The following is a 7,627-nucleotide window of genomic DNA, read 5'->3' as shown; positions in this document are numbered from 1 at the left end:
AATAAAGAGGTAACAATCCCTGGGGAGCTCTGGTAGCATAGTGGTTATGAATCGGGCTACGTACTGCAAGGTTAGCAGTTTGAAACTACCAGCTGCTCCGCAGGAGAAAGATGAGGCTTTCTGCTCCCCTAAAGATTTACAGCCTCGGAAACCCTGTTCAGGGTCGCTATGGGTCAGAACCGACTCGACGGCACTTAACAACAACAACAACAAACCAGTCCCTGGAGAAGGATATTGTGCTTGGTAAAATGAAGGGTCAGCGAAAAAGAGGAAGGACCCCACCCCACCCCCAGCAATGAGCTCAAATGTAAAAATTGGGAGGATGGCACAGAACTGACTCGATAGCACCTAAGAACAACAAAAACCACAATAGGCAACAAGAAAACCGACACAAACACCAAGAGAACAGACTAAAAAAAAATAATTATCACAAATAATGGTTTCCTATGAAGGAAACAGAGTCCTGGTGTGGAGCTGTAGGATAAGCACCAGACTACTAAGCAAGGTTGACAGTTCAAGCCTACTAGCTGCTCCTCAGAAGCCCTATGAGTAGGAACCAAAGGAAATATGGAAGAAACAGAGCCCTGATCTTGCAGTGGTTAAGTGCAATACTGCTAACCAAAACTCAGTGGTTTAAGCCACTCCATTTGGAGTAAGATGTTGCAGCTTGCTTCAGTTTACAGCATTGAAAACCTTATGGGGCTTATCTGCCCTTTCCTGTCCTTTTGTGTCAAATCATCTCAGCGTCAAAGGATATCAAGTAAACAAATGGCTTAAAGAATAATTAGAACTGCCTGCTTTAGATATGGTAGTCAGGAGGGCTACTGAAGGGAGCTAACAATTGAACTCAGATATAAAGGATGAGAAGACGTTAGTGATGGGAACTTGCAGAAGCTCAGTGGAATTTATTACACAAATTAGGAATTGATGGCCTGAGATGAGGTTGAAGATCTAGGTAGGGCCTTGTAGGCTATGGCAAGGAGTTTTAAATGGTACGTTTAACCATTGAGCCAAGTTAAGTTTGAAAAGAGTGCTCTTGATATGATGTGGAGAATGCATTAGAAAGGGGTAAGAACAGAACAAGAATCCTGGCAGCACAATAGCTAAGCATTTGACTTTCAATGGAAAGGTTGGCAGTTTGAATCCACCTGGTTGCTTCAGACCTAGTGATCTGCTTTTGTAAAGATTAAAGCCTAGAAAGCCCTATGGAGCAGTTCTAGTCTGCTATGAGTCAAAATGGACTCAACAGCACCTAACCAAAGCAACAAGAGTAGAATAGGAGGAGTCCCTGAGAGGTACTAACAGTTAAACATTGACTACTAACCTTAGTGGTTCAAACTCACCAAGAGGTACCTTGGTGATCTTCTTCTGAAAGTTCACAGCCTTAAAGGTCTTATGGAGTACAGTTCTACTCTGACAAATCTGGATAACCATGAGTTGGAACCAGATAACTGTTTTTTTATTGGTCAAGGTAGAATGGTGAAGTCAAGATAGCATTTGCTGCAATAATTTAAGTGAATGATGGTGGTGTGATGATGACGGCCTATAGAGATGGAGAAATGTGGATACTTGAACTGAATCAGCATGACTTGCTATGTGGATTGGATAGAAAGAGTTAGGGAAAAGGAGGAATCAAGGATGACTGTCTTTAAACTGGGCTGGAGGAGAATATCATTTATTAAGATGCAGCAAACTTGTGGGAGGAAATACATTTAGATGGGAAATGAGTTATTCTATTTTCAACATGTTAAGTTCAGATGCCTTTGAACCATCTAAGGGGTCAGACATCAGGTAGACTGTTGGGTGTGTGGGATGGGTGAATTTAAGATACAGATGATTATTCTGGCTGTAGATAAAATTACCACTCATGAGCAAAATGTTGATGTTTGAATCCAAGAGAGTAGATCAGCTTACATGGGAACATGGTGTAGAGAAAGAGAAGATACCATGATGTTTGGGAAAGGTCAGCAGTGTAAAGAAGAGAGAGATGAGGGTCAGGGAAAACAGCTTAGAAGTTGCTGGAGTAGTTTGAGTTTGATGTAAGGGGGCACTCAACTAGAGTAGGAACAATGGGAATGTAGAAGGGCTGAATTTAAGAGAGTGTTCACAGGGACAGTCTACAGAACTTGGAGACTGATTAGGTTTCAAAGATGAGACAGTTGGAGTCAAAGATAGCTCTGAGGCTCCCCTTGCTTGATTAACTGTATGCAGATGCTCTTAATCAGTATGTTACACACAGAAGGAAAATGGTGTTCCAGGGTGAGATAAGTTTGATTTGAGTGTTGCAAATGAATATCAGATAGATTTAAAGCCTGGGACTGCTGGATGATGCTTCACCAATCCTTAAGTAATGCTCTAGAGTTATTTTGAAGCTGGTAGAAAGGCAGATTGCTCTTAATAGACATGTGAAGGGTGGAGGACTTTTAGAAGGATATGAGCCTCCATGAGGAGCTCTGGTAGCATAGTGGTTACAAGTGTTCAAGGTGAGCAGTTTGAAACTGTCAGTCATTTCTCAGGAGAAAAATGAGGCTTTCTGCTCCCATAAAGAATTACAGCTTCAGTAGCCCTATGCAGGGCCACTATGAGTTGGAACCAACTCCACGGCACATAACCACCATCACTACCACCAGGACAATCCTCAATGAGCCCTGTGGTTAAATGCTTGCTGCTAACCAAAATATTAAAGGTAAAGATTGTTGTTGTTATGTGTAGTAAAGTTGATTCTGATCAACTTTAGATAAGCTTACATGGGAACATTGTGCAGAGAAAGAGAAGGCACTATAATGTTTGGGAAAGGTAAGTGGTGTAAAGAAGACATAGTCTAGGGTCAGGGAAATCAGCTTAGAAGTTGCTGGAGTAGTTTGAGTTTGATGTAAGGTGGGTATCAACTAGAGTAGGAACAATGGGAATGCAGAAGGGATGAATTTAAGAGAGTGTTCACAGCGACAGTCTATTTAAGAGAGTGTTCACAGGGACAGTGATTCTGATCATCATCACTATAGGATAGAGTAGAACTGTCCCATAGGGTTTCCTAGGCTCTGTAGGATAAGGACTCGACCATAAGATTGGCTTGAATGACAAGGTCAGCAGTTCAAACTCACCAGCCACTTCTCAGAAACCCTAGACAATGTCACTATGGGTCAGAACCGACACAATAACACTTAACGACAACAACAATCTTAAAAGGAACAGATCCCTAGGCTTTTTCTCTTGAGGAGCAGCTGATGCACACAACTGCCAACCTTTAGGTCAGTAGCCAAGTTCTTAACCATGACTCCACAAGGATCTGTAGAAAATTCTATGGGTCAGTTCTCCTCTATCCTATAGAATCACTGTGAGTTGGAATTGACTCAATGGCACATAACAACAGTGCAATTCTAGGTCTATGTGGTCGTATCATCCATAACTGAATGTCCCTGTGGGGAACTTTGAGTACCTAGAAAACCATATCTTCACCTGAGAGTATATACTGTCTACTTCATTTAACCATCTTCATAGAAACTTTACATTTCTAGCTACTTCTTCCGTTGTTTTTCTGTAGATCCTATCAATGACTCACTGTTCAAATGGGATTGCTACAGAGCCCTTGGTTCCTGGTCACTGAGTTGATATGATCAATTAGAGACACTATGGGGGGGATGTTGATATCTGGATGCTAAGATAAAAAAGTGGGCCATCATTGCAAAAAAAAAAAATGGAGGAGGGTGTGTATGTCTATGAATAAAGGAAGAAGTGTTTCAGTGGAGGATGTCAATTGTCTCCTTTATGCATCCTGGATTCAATATTGAAAATGGTCACAGTTGTCATTTCCTGAGTGCTTCTGTTGCTTTAAGCCAAAGGGTCAAAGATACCTGAGGTATAGCAGAAACTGAAATCAGAAAAGCCAGCCTGGGTAGTAATAAAAATTGAGACCAAACTGTTTGTCAGCAGAAATTGAATGACCAAGAAAATTATTTACTTTTTATTTGAGATTTTGTCAGAGACTGTATTTTTAAAACAATAAGAATCAAAGAAATAAAAGATTTTAAGTGTGGGAGGAAGTGATACTGATAATGATAAAGTTATGAAAAGCTCTATCTAACTGACCTTATCTGAAAAAGTAGATCAAGAATAATTGACTCCACATTAAAGTCTTAATTATAAATAGCTATACTTTAAATTCTGTGTACAAATCTATTCTTTTACTGTCAGCTCTGACCTTGGAACTCTGTGATTTGTACAAACTAATTGTGTCTTTCTTTTAATTGTGCTGTCTCAGACACTCAATTTTTTTTTTCCATTGGACTATGCACACTTCAAGTGGAAAATCAGAAGTGTTTCAATAAAATACAAAATGCTCATTGATTAAGGTATAGAATAAGCAATTTCTTTTTGAAATGATTTGAAAGATTTGCATCCATAGAGGCTGGCCAGGAGGTATTTGATTCTTTGAACATGATTGAGAAGTAGATAGTGATGTGTCCTCATTTTCAGAATACCCACAGTTCTTAATTGGGTGTCATTGTGACAATACAATGGGAACAGTAAATCATTGACTTTATAATCATAGATATAATTTTGCTAAGGGAAAAGGAGCTTATTAAGTTAATGTAACCACAGGGAGGGTAATCTCTCCAAAGTTAGTCTTGCGGCTGGCAGGGAGTGGGGAAACATATCTGTATCTCAGTGAAGGAGCTGTATTAGTTTCTTAGGGCTATTGTAACAAAATACCATAAACTGGGGATCTTAAAACAACAGCAGTGTATTGTTTCACAGTTCTGGAAGCTATGTGTCCAAATCAAAGTGTTGGCTACTTCATGCTCCCTCTGAAATCTCTAATGGAAGAAGATCCCTTCTGATCTTTCCCAACTTCTGAGAGTTTCAAGTGTTCTTGGCTTGTAGATGCGTCTTCACATGGTCATCCTTCCTCTGTCTGTCTTTCTGTGCCTTATCTCTTTTCTCAGTACACAACTGAAATTTGATTAGGACCCATCCTAATCTAGAATGATGACTTCATGTTAGCTTAATGTTAACAAGATGATAGCATCGTCAAATATTCTGTGTCCTAACAAGACCAAGAGGCGGTTATTCGAACAGAACATAGGAACACTGAATGTCTTAAAATTAAGAAAGGTGTGCAACAAGGTTGTATTCTTTCACCATACTTATTCAACCTGTATGATGAACAAACAACCCAAGAAGCTGGGTTCTATGAAGAAAAGCGGGCATCAGGATTAGAGGAAGACTCCTTAACAACCTGCGATATGCAGAGTCAACCTTGCTTGCTGAAAATGAAGAGGACTTAAAATATTTACTCATGAAGATCAAAAACCACAGCCTTCAATATGGATTGTATCTCAATGTAAAGAAAACAAAAATCCTCACCACTGGACCAATAAACAACATTCTTATCAACAGAGAAAAGATTGAAGTTGTCAAGGACTTCATTTTTCTTGGATCAACTATCAACACTCATGGAAGCAGCAGTCAAGATATCAAATGACAATGTATTACATTAGGCAAATGTGCTGCACAAAACCTTTTTAAAGCAAAGATGTCAGCTTGAGGACTAAGGTGCGCCTAACCCAAGCCATGGTATTTTCAATAACCTTATATGCATGTGAAAGCTGGACAGTGAATAACGAAGACCGTAGGAGAATTGATGCTTTTGAGTTATGGTGTTGGAGGAGGTTATTGAAAGTGCCATGTGCTGCCAAAAGAACCAATAGATCTGTTTTGGAAGAAGTGCAGCCAGAGCGCTCCTTGGAGGCCAGAATGGCCAAACTTTGTCTCTCATACTTTGGACATATTGTCAGGAGGGACCAGTCGCTGGAGAAGGTTATCATGTTTGGTAAGGTGGAAGGTCAGAGAAAAAGAGGAAGACCCCCAGCGAGATGGATTGGCCAAGTGGCAGCATCAAGGGACTCAAGCATGACAACAGTAGTGAGGTTGGCCCAGGATCAGGCAGTGTTTTGTTCTGTTGTGCATAAGGTCACTATGAGTTGGTACCGACTCGGTAGCACCTAACAACAACAACAACAACAAGACCATATTCACAGGTACCAGGACTTTAACGCAAAGCTTTGTGTTCCACATTCAATCCATAATAGAGGATTTGATGAATTTACCCTCTCCTGATTCTTTAGTAGAAGATGGAGAGAGACTATGAGCAGTTTGGGGACTATGAGCAGTTTGGGGCGGGGGAGTTGTGACAAATAGGGGGATCTTTAAGAATAGGTGGACAATGGTGCAGAAAACAAGTGTCAAAGTCAGTTGCAAAGAGTAAGGTGCTCTTGTATTGACTGCTCAAGAGAAGAGTGGCTAGAGGAGCAGGATGCAGTGAGGTGTCCTGGTCCCTGTGCATGCCTAGGTCAGACGTACGAATGCTGGCTGAACTACTAGAAACAGAAGCCATTCTCCAGACCCAACATCTTCCTGACAGAAAGGAAGACTGAAAAGAGTGGAGGCTGTAGACTTAGATGAGAAGCTAAACTAGCCTGGCTGAGCTCCTCCTACTGCCCCAGGGCTGATTGAGACTGAAGGGAACGTGTCATTGACCACCAACCTTTGTAAACGTGACAGGAAAAGGTCTCAGAAAAACCATATAGATAGATCCTTCAGGTAAGACAGTTTCAATTCTTAAGTGAAGGCCTAAGAGGACATGCAAGGTATAACTCATTGCTACTACCAGCCTCCAAAATTGAATCTCTTCTGAGTCTTGGTGGCACAAATGGTTAAGCAATCCGCTAAAACCCAGAAGATTAGCAGATAGTGTTCACCCAGAAGTTCCTCAGAGTTAAAGGCCTGGTGATCTACATCTGAAAATCCTATTGGAAACCCTATTTATTAAGGACAATTCCATTCTGTAACACATGGAATTGTAATGAGTCAGACTTAGCTGGACAGCAACTGTCGTGGCGGTGGTAAGAATATCTTGGGTGGGAGATATTTGCAAAATACAAGAGGCTACTTAAAAGTGTGCGGGGGTAGTTGATACAGTGGTTAGCCTAAATGGCAAGCCGTGTTTCTCAGCTAAGGCCCTAGAAACATTTTGGATTGAATAGTTGTTTTTTGTTGTTGTTTTTGTGTGAGTGTGCATGTGGTGGGGGGAGCTGTCCTATATATTGTCAAATATGTTGTAGCATCCCTGGTCTCTACCCAGTAGATGCCATTTCCAACCCTTCCCAAGTGTGACAACCAAAAGTATCTCCAGTAAATGCCTGCCAATGTTGAGAACCACCGATCTAAAGAGAGGGTTGCTAGTAGTCTATTAGAGACAATTTGTGTATCAAAACAAAGTAAGAATAGAGCTAACTGAAACTCTAAGGAAGACCCACTAACCACTAAACCACTAACCCACTGCCGATGAGTCAATTCCAACTCACAGTGACTCTGTAGACTATTCCATAGCATTTCCAAAGCTGTACATCTTTACAGACTGTCTCATCTGTATCCCTTGGAGTGGATAGTGATGGATTTGAACAGCTGACCTTTTTGTTAGCAGTCCAACACTTACCTACTGCACCACCAGGGTGCCCTGAAAAGGACAAAGTAATATAATTAATATGCCTGTTGTACAATGAATAGTTTTTTGTGTTTTGTGTTTAATGTTTTATTGTGAATTATGTGATAGTTTACATGGGAGAAC

Source organism: Chrysochloris asiatica, unplaced genomic scaffold, assembly GCF_000296735.1.
Source record: "Chrysochloris asiatica unplaced genomic scaffold, ChrAsi1.0 scaffold00062, whole genome shotgun sequence".
In the NCBI taxonomy this organism is placed as follows: Eukaryota; Metazoa; Chordata; class Mammalia; order Afrosoricida; family Chrysochloridae; genus Chrysochloris; species Chrysochloris asiatica.
This window is presented reverse-complemented; position numbering follows the sequence as displayed.